Source organism: Brassica napus (assembly GCF_020379485.1).
Source record: "Brassica napus cultivar Da-Ae chromosome A4 unlocalized genomic scaffold, Da-Ae chrA04_Random_13, whole genome shotgun sequence".
NCBI lineage: Eukaryota > Viridiplantae > Streptophyta > Magnoliopsida > Brassicales > Brassicaceae > Brassica > Brassica napus.
The window spans coordinates 1-14,609 of NW_026013988.1; the positions used below are offsets into that span (position 1 = coordinate 1).

General features: G+C 35.8%; 2 long non-coding RNA genes and 1 pseudogene across 3 annotated transcripts; all 3 read right to left on the reverse strand.

Moving 5' to 3' along the window:
- Window positions 1-2,700: 2,700 nt before the first annotated feature.
- LOC125594176 lies at window positions 2,701-2,966 on the reverse strand. The gene is made up of 2 exons (XR_007329758.1): window positions 2,813-2,966; window positions 2,701-2,733 (listed from the first exon to the last, which is right to left on the reverse strand). It is a non-coding gene; the product is annotated as an uncharacterized LOC125594176 (long non-coding RNA).
- Window positions 2,967-7,885: 4,919 nt separating this feature from the next.
- On the reverse strand, window positions 7,886-8,992 carry LOC125594179. Of its 2 annotated transcripts, none has more exons than XR_007329760.1 (5): window positions 8,931-8,992; window positions 8,745-8,812; window positions 8,370-8,447; window positions 8,065-8,253; window positions 7,886-7,948 (listed from the first exon to the last, which is right to left on the reverse strand). It is a non-coding gene; the product is annotated as an uncharacterized LOC125594179 (long non-coding RNA). The 2 variants fall into 2 exon arrangements; XR_007329759.1 differs by having other exon boundaries at window positions 8,065-8,279; window positions 8,745-8,774; window positions 8,867-8,981.
- A 3,242-nt stretch (window positions 8,993-12,234) lies between these two features.
- Window positions 12,235-13,400, reverse strand: LOC125594177 (annotated as a pseudogene).
- Between the last annotated feature and the right edge of the window lie 1,209 nt (window positions 13,401-14,609).

Consider the following 14,609-nt stretch of genomic DNA (forward strand, 5'->3'; position numbering starts at 1 on the left):
TTTATAACCCTAATATTAGAAGTTTTATATTAATTTTAATAATATACAACTTTATTGAATAATGTTGACGTGAATATTTTAATGAAAAATCGTTCAATTTAATATTTCGGATAAATAGGATATTTTCAATATTGTGTATTTGGATATGTGACAGTATGGCTAAAAATCTAAAAACCTTACTTAAAATACTTATTTAGGTGATTCACATTCTCTACCCACACCATAATCCAAATCCGTTCATTATTCTTCGTTTTGAGTTTTTGATTTGTCCAATTTAAATTGGGGTATGGGAGGTTAGTTTTCGTTTTTTTGGACCTGAATATTTGCTCCGTCCTAGTTCTTTATGTGTAGTGAATATAGAAACACTTTCTCAGTTTTCAGAACAAAAAAGAAACTTTCTCCGTAAATCCTTTTGTTTTAGATAATAAGTTACACTATTTTAGTGCTCACTTAGATATAAATATTGTTGATATTGGTGTAACCGTAAATATCTGGGACACTACTACTCCAGAAACGTTGAAGATTTAGCAAACATTACTTGAGGGAATTAGTAAGCGATTAAAGCCCCTCCAACCATGCCTCTTCAGTTGGGATACCTATAACACTGCACACATTAAAGCACATATTGCTGGCTTATTCTTACTTCTGAAATACTATTTCATAAGGTATATTGCTCATAAACAAAATATTTGACTAAGACCTAGCTCCAGGAAAGAGAGGGCGAAGAGACAACATCTTAGGCAGGCAATAGCGCCCTTAGCCCACATATCGAAACACAATAAAAATGAGACCATTGTTAAGACATGGACCAATAATACCATATTGAAGACATCTTTTTATTGGAATTTTGAGAACACTAACCAAATTTGACGTGTACACATATGACTCTAGTTGGTACTTTAGGTTCCTTGTACCTATTAGAAATTTAGAGCAATCGCAATCAGCACATGTATCATCTAACTACAAATAGAATGACTGTAAGGACTCACCAGCGTGTCGAGACAATACACTGTGTACGGTGGACTCGAATTGACCTCTCTCGCCTGGCCAATATCAGTCATCTTAATGACATCTTTAGAGACTAACAGATTTTCTGCATCGGAGAAAAAACATACACATGATTCATTGACAGAATATTTAAATATGACTGCTAAAAAAACTTGGAAACTGAATCAAAAATACACATCACACGTGTGCAGCTGGCCTTAGATCACTGTGGAAGTATCCACGCTGATGCATGCAAGAGAGACACTTGAAAGCACCAATTTCGGACATCAGATTCTGCAAGATGATTAATAGAATCATTCATAAGATACGGAACCTTTCACTTCCCTCAGATTAATACAGTCACTTCCCTCAGATTAATACAGTCTTCCAAGAGATACATTCTTATTGTTCATTATTTTACACTGCAACATGTCATGAAAACTTTAGTACCCTAAAATCAAATACAAATAGTGTAGAAGACTTGATCTCTCGTGAAAAACAACTCAGAACTTCACAGTCAGTTTATTGACAGCTCGCCAAACATTCCCAAAAGTTGCATCACCAACTTCTTTGACTAAATTATACCAAGAGTTGCATATGGCATACAAAGAAGAAGCTAACATGAACTATATAAATCAAGGGGTATGGAGCTAAAGATAAGATTAAGAAATTCAAACCTACCTCTCCATCGCCTCTACAGTAAAGCAAGATTCTCCTTTAGTTTTTGTCCGTAATGTACATAACTTCAGTTTCCAGTTGTTTGTATGATAGAAAACTCAAAGTTTATCCCGCTGGGTAGACATGCAATTATTTACTTTGAAAATCAATCGATTGACCAGCAAGACAAAAAAAGACACCAAGAGAGAAGGCAAAACATATTGAGGACTGGAAGACGCAATAAACCAATATGAAGGAACGTTATGGGTTAGAAACCCACGCTTCACTCAAGGGTTTGGAGACTCTAGGAAAGATTATCAAAGCTACATGACAAAACTTAGAAAGACGCTTGGACATCCTTTATTAGTCAGCTCCCATAAGAACCAGCATGGTACAGGGATTAAAACAATCTTTTTTACTGTAAGGACCAGGTTTAGATGATCCTTCAAAACTATGCGAAGAAAGGATAACTTGCTGAGATCATCCCTGTAAAATACAAAGATGCCACACCAACAATCATGTTCAAAGAGTATGACGTAAAAGAACAACCAGGAGCTAAATACGATTCCCATAAAATCTATAATCTACTATTCCTTTTACGATGTTAACCCTACTGTCATCATGGTATTTTGTGTGCTATTTACGATGATTCTATACAGTTGTACGAAGGCTGCCAAATGAAAACAGACCTCGCAAAATTGTGATCGTGGTAGCCAAGAGCATGAGTTGGTCTTAATTGCGAAACCGAAAGCTCTCCTCGGGATGCGGTGGATAGATTCGGCTAAGTCAACGAACACTGTTTGATCCGTGTACCTAATAGCAACAGTGGCGTCACCAAATAAAAAAATTGGGTTGCTGCTTGTAGCACCAAACACATTTAGTTCATAAAGACCGTGAACATTGATTGATGAGGGGAAGTGAAATAAGATAACAACGAATTGAAAAAGTTGATGAATTAATAAACGAACGTACATCCAATCGATGAGTACCGTATCAACGCCTATCCGCTCACCGGCTTTCTTAACATTATTGGCCCAGAGACAGAGCATTGTTTTCAAGACAATCAATCTCCCTACAACAGCCTCAACTCTGGAAAAAAGTGTGGAAGATACATGATCAGACAGTTTATTAGATAACAACGTAAGCGAAGTTAAAGATTTGCATCAACCTCTCAGAGGGTCTCTATGTACACACGGAATGAAGTTGCAAAACCAGTAATTTAAGATACATTGAGGAGGAAGTATTGGGATTCCTTGTTGATTGAAATTAATACAGACCGTTACGTGGTTGAAGATGGCGAAGAGAAAGGGGTAGGACAAAAAGAAGCAGCAGCTCCGATGGAGAGCCCTAGGTCAGAGGATGGTGGTTTGATAATGGGCCACTGTTCAGTCCAAGCAAAAATGATAACAATTTTTTCTTAAGCCCAATAATATCAGGAGCCCAGATCATTTATTTGGTTGATTAAATCGTTGACGAAAGTTGATATAGAAGTGCCAGGTGTCACAAATTGCTCTATGCTCTTTGCTGAAGTGGCTTTCTAAGGTGAGAGAAACCCTATATTATTATTATTTATATTATACTAGATTTTGACCCGCCCTGAGAGGGCGGGTATTTTTTGTTTTACATATTTTTTTAGAAATCTAATTTTTAAATTTGTGTTTTTCTTTGTAATTATATTTGTGTTTATTAAAAAATGAAAAAAAAAACCCCGTTTTAGTTGTTTGAAAGCCAGTTGTGTTTATTAAAAAAAGCGTGACTCATGGCCTAATTGTTAAGCGAAACCTAGAAAACCTAGATTTTATATGAATTTCTATGTAAAATATTATATAGGTCTACACATGTTTATCTGAAACCAAAGAATCAAAATTAAATCAGAACCAAATTCATAAATAATCAAGAAAATCATATATCTCTCGACATAACCAATCTTCAAACCCAAATTTTAAAATAAAAAATTATATACCTATAAATATTAATTATATTTATTTCTAATTAATCAAAATATACTAAAAACTATTTATTAACCGAATTACTCGGATACTTTTTATCCAAGACCTTAAAAAGTTATTTGAATTACCCGATATTTTTAGTCAAACAACCTGATGTATATACTAAAAACATGAATTATCCGATGTTTTTACATAACATTATGCAAAATTATCCAGAAAACTGAAATGAAGCAATGTTTTGAAACCCAGACCAGACATCGACTCGTTATGCTTACTGGGTGATTGGTCGAACCAGTTCAATCGGGTTTTTAAAATTTATATATTTTGTTATATTATTTTATATATATATATATATATATATATTATATGTATGTGTATTTGAAGATATGATCATTTTAAAAAAAATAATTAGTTTTTAGTATTATGTAACCCTTAAAGAAAAATATATTTTAAATGTAAATTATAAATAGGAACAGAAATATATAAATAATAAAATTATTTATGTAAAGTTATTTCTATAAATGCTATAGAAAATATAGCGTGTACGATGAAAACAAAACAACTGTGACATAAGGAAAAAATGATTTTGGTTTCCTATTACAAACTACTAAAATCAGGAACTAATCAAGTAATGTCATTTACGGTAACTATTAAGAATCAAATTTAATTATGATTGAATTGGTTGAACCGGGTTTTGTAATTAATAAACATAGGAATCAATATTATTAAATTTCAGTGGCATGGTGCAAATGTTGTTGGTTCAGTCGCTTATTTAATCATCCTTTTTGTAATGTCGTTGGTTCAGTCCCGTGTTTCTAGACAAAAGCTCGTTTTGTGTTTTATTTAATCATCATCTTTTTTTAATGAGTGGCATAATTGTAATTTTTTCATCATCTTTCCCATAACTTTTTTATAGGGTTTCGACTCTAAATTTATTTTCATGGCGGCCATCAACTATTTTCCTGTAAATTATCAAATTGTTGTGTGCTTACGTATTAATTATGTCTCAAATACATAGATCTGACATAAAATATCAGTTTAAAACATTCTAACATCAAAAAAAAGGAATTGCGACCTCCGATTTGCTCGCTGCCTATGACGAAATCGCCATGCCAATCACCACCCAATGTCTCGCAGGCGCTTAATCGGAAGCCTTACCCGCGTTTTTGAACATGGCCTTTCTTCATTTGTTGTAGTCTGAGACCAGTAAGTGAAATAAAGGAAAGCAGCTACAAAGTGATTTCAGAAACCACAAATAGATCGATTGTAGCTTGTACTCTGTATTTGTGTTTGAGTTATGTATTTGTTTATTACTGAGAAACTAATTGATGATCATAAAAAGCGCTTTCAAAGAAAACTTCATAACTGCTTCTGGTAGAGAAAATTATAACGTGGCTAGTGTTTTAATATAATTAGATGCAGTTATTTAAAAATCAGTTATTTTTAATTGGACATAACTTTTTATCAATGGGTCATACTGCTGTTTTAATAGAATAGATACTAGTGGTCTTCCGGCGCTACGCGCCGGATTTGTATGTTTTAGTAACAATATGAAAACCCTATTATTTCATCCTTTTAAAATAGTAACAATTTTCGCATACTTTATCTATGACAAAGACGTGGCAGTTTGTTGGGGACTTCGTTGTGATTGTATTGGTTAAATACTTTGTTTTCAAATCTTTAGTGAATTCTTAATCATGTTTCACATTGATTGGATTTGAATTGACTATTTTTCCAGGACAACTTATTCAAAAACTATTTACCTCTTCAAATTTGCTTAGCATAACATTAATATACCATAAAGATACGTATTTTGTCATAGTTCCCATATGCAGATTGACTAAGATGGTCGAGTCATTTGCTAGGTTTATGGTGGAAAAAGTACTGATTTAACCCCTCAATGAGCCTGTGAATTGTTATTATCCAAACATTGTTTCATTAACTGAATGTGTTGATTCATCATCATGAGTGATTCCGCTGCAAAATATCATAGTCTAAGGTTTTTGAAATGGATGCATGGTTTGTGGCTGAAGAGCTTTCATCATAGCTGTCAATGCTTTCCTCTTGTAATTGTTGACTAAAATATCTGATTCCATCTTATTTGTTTTTTCTTATGTTTTGTGAATATATTGGAAAATATGTTTTCGTCTGAATCTTTCTCATTGTTGAAGATCTAATTTATATATTTTGTTAGATAGTGGGTTACGGCTATATTAATAATTGTAGTTGTTTGTTGTTTAATTTGACATTCCACTGATTTATGTGGATGCAGTTTTTTTTTAAGTGTGAAAGTAGTTTGCTTTATGGAAGTTATAGAAACTTTTCATGTTAGACAGAAACTTATAGTTCATTTTTAGTGTTATGAGATATGTATCATGTAATTTAAATGTGTTTTAGAGACGAATTTTTAGATATTATAAAATAATAATAAAACATAAAATAATTGTAAATCTAAATCAAACAATACAATATTATTTATACTTATAGAAACTTTATATATATAAATAATTATATGACTCTAGTGAGACGATAAATTTGCATGGGATCTTCAAAAATATATTATCTTATTATTTTATCAATTTGTGTCATATTTTGAATTGATCCAACTTAAAATCGATAAAAAGTTTTAATTTATAATGTTATTAATTTATCGAATGTAGTTGTAATCTTCTAAAAAGTGAACAAATTTGTATAACTATTTTCATGTTGGACAGTGTTGGTTTCTCACGTGTTTAATATTGTATATTGTTAATGTTCATATTACAAAACTATTTTCTTACTTCAGAAAGTGGACAAAATAGCGACTGACCAAGCATACAAATCTATTTTTTTTTTGGCATCTTGAATTTTATTATTGGGTCAAAGTTCAAAAGGGACAAAGCCCGATACAACATTGAAACAAAAGCCCAAAAGAACAAACTGGGCCACTGTACAATACAAACCTTGGACCGCAAGCCCAAAGGGAAACCCGTTGAAGAAGAAATCCGACTCACCCCACCACGTGTCCGGTCGCCCGGCGACCAATGAACACGCGTCCTGACGAGAGCTTCAATCTTCTCCCGGAGCCAGCAAGGAGACACGACGGAACACCATCGACGGCGAAGACGAACTCGAGACGAACCGTTCAACCAGAACAGTCAAGGCCAAAGCTCGAGCCGCGAAGTCAGATGTGGCAGATCTACGAATCGACGAAGAGTTCAACCGCCTACAATCGATCTTCAAACCTCCGACATACTTGCATGGAACAACAGACATCTTTATTGATCTATCTAAGCTTGAAGATGCAACAACCCAAACGATTGGGGATGAAGAATCATCGGAGTATCAGAACGAGAGGCAGGAAACAGATAAGCCCGGAATCGCAGATCGAGATATCGGGAGAAACCCGGAAGAGAGCCGGCGAAAGCGATGTTGAGAAAACCATCACCTCCCGAGACAAAAGCCGGCGAAGACGGTGCTATGGAAGCCACCGCTTCCCAGAAGCAAAGCCGGACGTTCATCGGAAGAGCTGATGCAACGCCGGAGTTCAAGACCGGTCGGAAACACCGAAACCGGTACACAAAAACACACCAACTCTCTCTCCCTTAAATCAACTCATAACCTTCTGAAAGATGAAATTTGATAAGAAGGTTAGAGGATTAGAGAGAAAATTCGCATACAAATCTATTTTGTTTCATAAACTGGAATCCATGTAATTATATAAACTAAATGAACCACGTACATAAAAAAAAACTTTCAATCCATGCACGAACAAATAACCGCTTACAGAAAACTTGGGGCACGAAGACACTCGAAGTTAGATACAGACCCCAAATATACAAAAGCAAGAAAAGCTCAGCCAAGAACACAAAAGGAATGTCATTATCTTTTCATTCAACCATCAAATAAGGCCCTCAATCTCTGAGAAAAATAAAACACCGTTGATCCTCCACCGAGGAGCGACCATTGCTCTTATGTCATCAGCCGACAAGAATCAAACAACCACTGTTAGGTTATCTAACTTATTTAGCCTTAAAGACCTCAAACAAGCGTTATCGGATCGTGATCGATGTAATTCAAACCTAACGATACAAAAACCTTTTGAATTGTCAAAACGTCCCAAATCTCCTCGCATCCCATCATTAGAAACTTGTCTTCCTCTGTTAAATGTATCTTTTGATCTCCTGGCTCTGCTAAGAGTGGAGATCGTGACCCTCGTGGTAGTTACATGTCCCAATCGCTATGCCATTTAAGTAACTGGCATCGTTGAAGCCGCCACTTCCTTAGACTTTCTTCTTTACGGTAAGTAGATTGTTTGTGGTCTCGAGACATGTCTATGGCTTCACCATTCCTACAGAGAATGGCTCTGCCATCTGCTGCTTTTGCAACCATTAAGTTCAGGTGCAGAAACAGAACAACAATCATGAGGAAACAAACCTTCACTTAAAATCGAATCTTAGTGATTCTGAAGATGGGTTTAGTCGAAGCTAACCTTCCAAAAATAAGGGCAGCAAGAGCCGAGGTACCAGAAGAAAAGCCTGAGAAAAGAGCCTCTGTTGCGGTCCTCTGCTAAAGCAATATCAGCCTGAAAGAACGCGTTGCTCAAAGAACTCTTGACTTCTTCGACATAGATACTGTTCAATTCTTTTTTTTCTTATATAAGGTGTGTTGCTCCTGATTTCTACAAAAACATCATCTTTGAGGAATCTAAAACATCAAATTCAATTCCTCTGTCACAGAGCACACCCATAAACCCCAACTGAGGAAAAAACAATATTTTATATTGGAGATATTTACCGGAAGAGAAGTGGTGTGAAAGATTGTGTACCATTGGGGGCTTTGTCTCAGAATGCTTGTTCTGGTTTTTAGCATCAACTGAGAACCATATATCATATCATAAGATCGATGAAGTTAATCACAACAAAGAACAACAGATTCTAAAGTACTTGTAAATTAAATCTGTTCAGATATGAGCTTCCTAAGTTAATGAAAAGTATTTTTACATTTGCATCTACATGCAGTTCATACAAAAAAATATACTTCTCAGTCTGGTCTTGTGGACATAGCTAGTCGAGCTTGCAACAAAATTTGAAACTAACTCTTAGTAGCAGAAAAGATTTAATCACATGAAACTGAGACATAACCAACTTATTAAAGAAAACAAAATCTTACCCTGCCTAATCGTCCCCAACTTTAATGCAGCTGCAGAGAAACCTTCTAAATATTAATAACAGCCTGACCTTAAAAGAGAAAGAGAAGAAAACAAAAAACACTTTAGCAGCAACTAAAAAAACCTTCGCTTAGTCTGTGCCCTCCAAGCAACACATGAACGTAAATAGAAAGGATGAAGAAACATACAACTCGAGCTGCAAAGACACTACAAAGCTGTGGAGCCTGGTATATTGTACCGTCCACGATATATATACGTTAGGTTATATCGATATAACCTTGTTATATTTGCATCGATATTATACGTCAGCATCGATAATCTTGTCGGGACAATCTCAGTAGCATCACTGATCACATATCTAAGCCTGTCATCTTCCTGGGCAGAAAATTATAGTCAACGTGTTAAAACCAAAAGATCAATCCTTTGATCCTCCAAACACTATTCCACAACAAAAAAATAAAGACCAAAACACTAAAATTTTGAAATCGAAAGTGGCAAGGAGATGATAAAGAAAGTTAGAGAGTAATCGAGGGGGTGAATGAGTGGACGACCTTGGAGAGAGACTGGTCTATGTTTTTAAATTCCGCAAGTGCAAGAAGGATGAAGGAATTAGCCATAATCGGATGGGTTGCTACGAAAAAATGTTTTTGGATATCGTTTGAGTTGTAATAACGAAAAACTCAAGGAGTAAAGGAATGATATATGAATTGTGAGAGGTTACTGAATTCGGATTGGCGCTTAAAGTCTGAATTGAGTTTCATCGTGGAGGTCGCACTTGCAAGAGGATTAGGAAGAGGAAGGCGAGACCTAATTTTGGATGGGTCTCTAATATGGCTCAATGTCTGGCCTACTCTAACTATGGTAATAAAAGCCCAGATAATATTCGATAGATCAAAGAGCGCCAGAGAGCAAAAATTGCAAGACCTCTGATGTCGCGACACGTGGCGCAAAAAACTCCTCTCCCCAGAATGACGTGGCTGAAGGAGGTGAGAGAAAACTCTCCTTTATATATATAGATACTAGGGATTAACCCGGGTTACGCCCAGAATTTTTATATTTTTCTAATTTAAGTTGTTAAATTATTTATATTTAGGTTATGATATATATTATATAAATGTTAAGATGTATGTCATAATTAAATTTATTTTTAAATTTTAACACGTTAAATTAACATATTTTTTACTATTTAAATATTTTTTATAATTTTATGGCTATCTAGTTATCATATTAAGCAAACTATCTGTTGAGTGTTGGAATAAATGTTTTAGATATTTAATTAACTGCAGAGTATTTTCGGATCGACCACATGCTCAACAATCGATCAATCGTAAAAAAGATGGTCGATCTCTTGGCGAGGCGAGGTTACAATTTTAGCAAAAATATCTTGATTTTCAAATTTAAGTATATAACTATTCTTTTGAATATTATTTTTTTTATTGTATTTTTGATTAAATTATTGTATTATAATGTTTATGTAAATATTTTTTGTGATGTTTGAATTTGTGTTGTTCGTATATTAACCTAGATAGATTGATGTTTTTTTTTTGTTGTTTTTTATTTTTTTTAATCATAAATTGTTTTTATTTAAAAACATTATTCATATATAATATAATAGTTTAAGTTTGGAAGATTAATCTATATATATAATTATGTATATTTTTTAAAAATAATTTAAGATATTATATATTGAGTAACTGAATTTCTTATCTTGAAAATAAAATATTTATATTTTGTCTTCATGTTATACTCACCACCATCATTGATATTTATAACTCAGTATGTTTTTTTAAAAAAACTTAGTTTTAAGTAATAAACGAATTTAATAAATTAAATTCATCACCTATAATGTTCTCTAAACTATATTTGAAAACTCTCTAAAATTATATTTTAAGCATAATATTACTATTATTTAATTTTAAGCATAATATATGCAAAACCAACTTAAATTATATTTACAATAGGACTATCCTAAACCGATTAATAAACAAAAACAATATTAAACCAACATGAACCAATACTTGATTCGGCGAGGAATGAAGTGTTTCAGGATAAACGCTTGAAATGATTATTAACTGTAATGGTTTGATCATGAAAGAGGTTAGTATGAATATTAACATTGTAAGAATAACTTTAATGTTTTTTCAATGTTAACTTTACAATTCAGAGAGTTAGTATGAATGATTTTTCAATGTTAATTTTCATCTTTCCAAAGAGAAATGTCATAGAGAATATTTTCAGTGGAGACATTAACTTCTTTGTCTGGTAGTGAATGAATCAAAACTTTACAACCTCCTTTGAAGACGAGTGAACGAAGTCCCATGTTCCAAACATGTTGCATTGCTATCCGAAGAGCTTTAGATTCTGCTTCAAGTAGATATTTATTGGAGTGACTGACTTTCTCTGAATGTAAAGGTTTACAGTTTGTTTTTGGAAGATGTAGAGGTCGAGAATCGAAGGCTGTGTTTGGAGAATTTATGCAAAGGATTTGATTTTCTCGCGTTATCCTTGTCCTGCATACCTCGTAGACAAATATAACTTATGCATTACACATATCTTTGTTATAGGTTGTCGTTCAAGATGAGGAATAGATTTTCATGTTCCTTCTTTTCTTCAGTTGAGATAATGTGATGTTGAAGGTTTCTGAGTTTCTGTGATTAGTTGACAAGGCGTTGTAGCTCATAATAATTTCTCCTGTTCTTGGTTTGGTTACATTAATGTGTTGTGATGCTGCCTTATATGTTTCTACTTGTTTAATAAGGGTTGTGACCCAAAGCTCTATATTTATAGATCACTAGTTCTTACACCTCTTCTGAATTTATTGTATCTGATCCAGGCCCGGCTAATGTTTTCTACAGACCCTGTGCAATTTTTTTTCTTTTTACAAGACCGATAAAAATAATTGGTAAAAAGGGTCCTTAATCTGTAAGAAGAAGACCTTAATTCTTGCTAAAAATTTCTATTTTTTTTTGAGACCCTGTGCATAAGCACCTTGTGCACATGCCAAGGGCGCAGCACTGATCTGATCCAAACCTTGTTGCAATTTTCAACCACTCAAGAGTGTAAGCCTTGCTCTGCTCTGTTATTTTATTCTCTTTCCAGACTTATATTCTCTGCAAGGTTTTGATTCCTACGTTAGTTTTAGATGTATGCAATCTACCAAGTTTATGAAGGTTAAATCAAATGATTTCATGATCCAGGTTGTTGTTTTTAGATTCTTCTTTTTTCTTTTGGTTGCTGAAATGTCATTAGGGACATGAGGGTTTCCTGTGGATGTTTTTCTGTTGGATGTTATTTTTGTTTACAAGTGGTTGTGTGAGGTAGTATTTGGTTATCAACTGATTGCTTTGTTTCCTGGCTGTAACTGCTAAGTATAGAAGAAGAGGATGACTGATCAGTGGTTCACTTAAAGAAGGGGAAGCCTTCTTCCACTTTTCACTGGAATGCACCGGAAGCAGTTACTGTATATAGAGTTGAAAGTCATAAAGATGAGAATCATCCAGAAATAAGTCTTATCTTAGTTCCTAAGGTTAAAACTTACATGTTAATTATACAATGGCAAAAGATAACATACAAGATAGATAGCTAGATTCTTCCACAGAAACGTTAAAAGTGCCCATCTTCGATATCACCATTGACCTTATTACTCTTGGTTCAACTCATTGATGCAAATCTCCAACTTCAACAAATCACCACGAAGCAAACTGTGAGGGATCAACATGAAATTGTCTTGAGGAGTTTCAAAGCTAACTTTTAGAATCCAAGTCTCGAACTTTTGGAGAAGGTGGTGCAATGCAGCTTACAGTAACGTAAACACCACACGGCTCCCTGAAACACTGCACTGCAATCAATATAATCAAATTACACCCTCTTTTGACTAATATCTTATCACTGATGTCCATCTGGGCAGTGAAGGGTTGGCCGCAAAGGAACCAATTGAATCTCTCATGGTGTGCGGTGGAATCATAGTGACGGTAGAGATCTTTGTATGGTCCAGTGTAATCGCAGTCCTGTTCAGGGCAGGAGCAAGGAGAGAAGTCGCGTTCCTTCTCGTGGGTCAACTGCTTCCCATAAGAGAGATTCTCGGTGCATCCAAATATGGCGTTTGGGCATGGGACACAAACTGATTCAACAACACTCTCCATTGCTCTGCAGCGAATGTGACCAGTAGGCAAAGCACATGTTGGACATTTGTTACTAATTTTGGGACAAGCAGAGAAGCCTAAATGTCCATTCTCACACAAACAAAACCCAATGTGTTTCAAGAAAGAAACTACATAGAGACATGAGTTTAAACATCGGTACAAATAATCAAAAGCTACGGATATTGCAAAGCATCTTCTTCCAAATGCAGAGTGAGAACTGAGAAGATACCAGGTGAGAAACAAAACCTGGAAGATAGGAATCGTGAATGCTTCGAAGCAAATGGGACAATCGAGAACATTCAGATCAAGCAGCGCCGGCGAGAGTCTCTTATCAGGTGAAGATTTGAAGACCGTTTTCCCTTCTGTGTGAGAATGCTGCTCGCTCCATCTTTTTCGCCCGAAACCGGCACCGAGGCTCCCACCATGGTCGGGGGCTTAACTCTTCATCCGAGAAATCTTAATCCCCTTTACTGTTTTTTTCTTCTACTGTTCCGGGTGTTCAAGAGTTTTTGCTTGTTTTTTTTTGGCAGCGACTTGTTTTTAGGAAAACTTGGACCATATTATAAAAAAATTACTAGAATACGTACGACCTGTGTTTTAACGCTGATTATGATTTTCATTTTTCCTAATCTACAAAATAAAATATTGCAATTACAGATTAGGCCATGTTCGTTTTGCGGTCGCTAGCAGCAGCGACTAGTGATAGCGATTAAAATGTTATTCGTTTCGCAGTCTTTGATCCAGCGACCAAATGCAGCGATCAAATGCAGCGATCAAACGCAGCGATCGATGATGACTGTGATTTTCAATTGCTATAATTTTCAGCAACATATTTAAAATTGTGTTTTAAATTATCGCTAGTTCATCCTTGCTACCTCGAAGGAATAAGCCACACTAGAGAGAAAGTTCAAAAGAGAGAAAGTATATCTATTTTGGGTTCGGTGTACGACCGACGCGTGAGCGAGCGTGCCGGAGCCCTCCGTTTCTTCGTTAAGATGTCCTTCCTCTGTTTTCTCCGTCGCCTGCTACCCTGACCGCCTTGTCTGAGCTCTGGTCCTGTTTTCAACCGTCATCATTAACTCGGGAAGGAACCGACAGCGATGGTGGCAAAGCGGCTGGAGTAACGACGCGGTCGTGTGGAGGTTTTTAGGCGTGGTGAAGTTGACTTGTCAGTTTAAGTTTCGATTCCGGGAGGTGGAAGCTTATATAGCTCCGTCGCCGCCGGCCCTAGTCTCCGGGAGGTGGGAGCTTCTTCAGCTCTGCCATTGCCGGCTTTTGTCTCCCGGAGAGTGAAGGCTTTCTCAATCTTACGCCGCCGCCTTTAGGTGTTTCAATCTTTTTGATAGGGTAGGGTTTGTTCCGTTTCTGGATCGGGTGTGGTCTTTGGTTCATGGTTACTTTGGTTCGCGGCTTCGATTTGCTGGATGAGATCTCGATTTAATCGATGAAACTCTCCGACGTTAAGATAAAGCATGAATGAAGAGAGATGAGTTGTTGTTTCAACTCTATGGGGAGGATGTTTGGGAGGCTCGGGATGAGAGCTCTAAGTGGTTTCGATGGAGGCTCGCCGGTAAGAGGAGCTCCGATGAAACGAGGGTTTCAGTGGTGCTGCTCTTGAAGCGGCGACGGTCAAGTCGACGGGATGAGATGGTGAAGATGCGAACACGTGTCCTGCCTCCTTGACGCGTGGACCTGCAAGCAGGTGTCTGGCTTCTTATGGTTTGG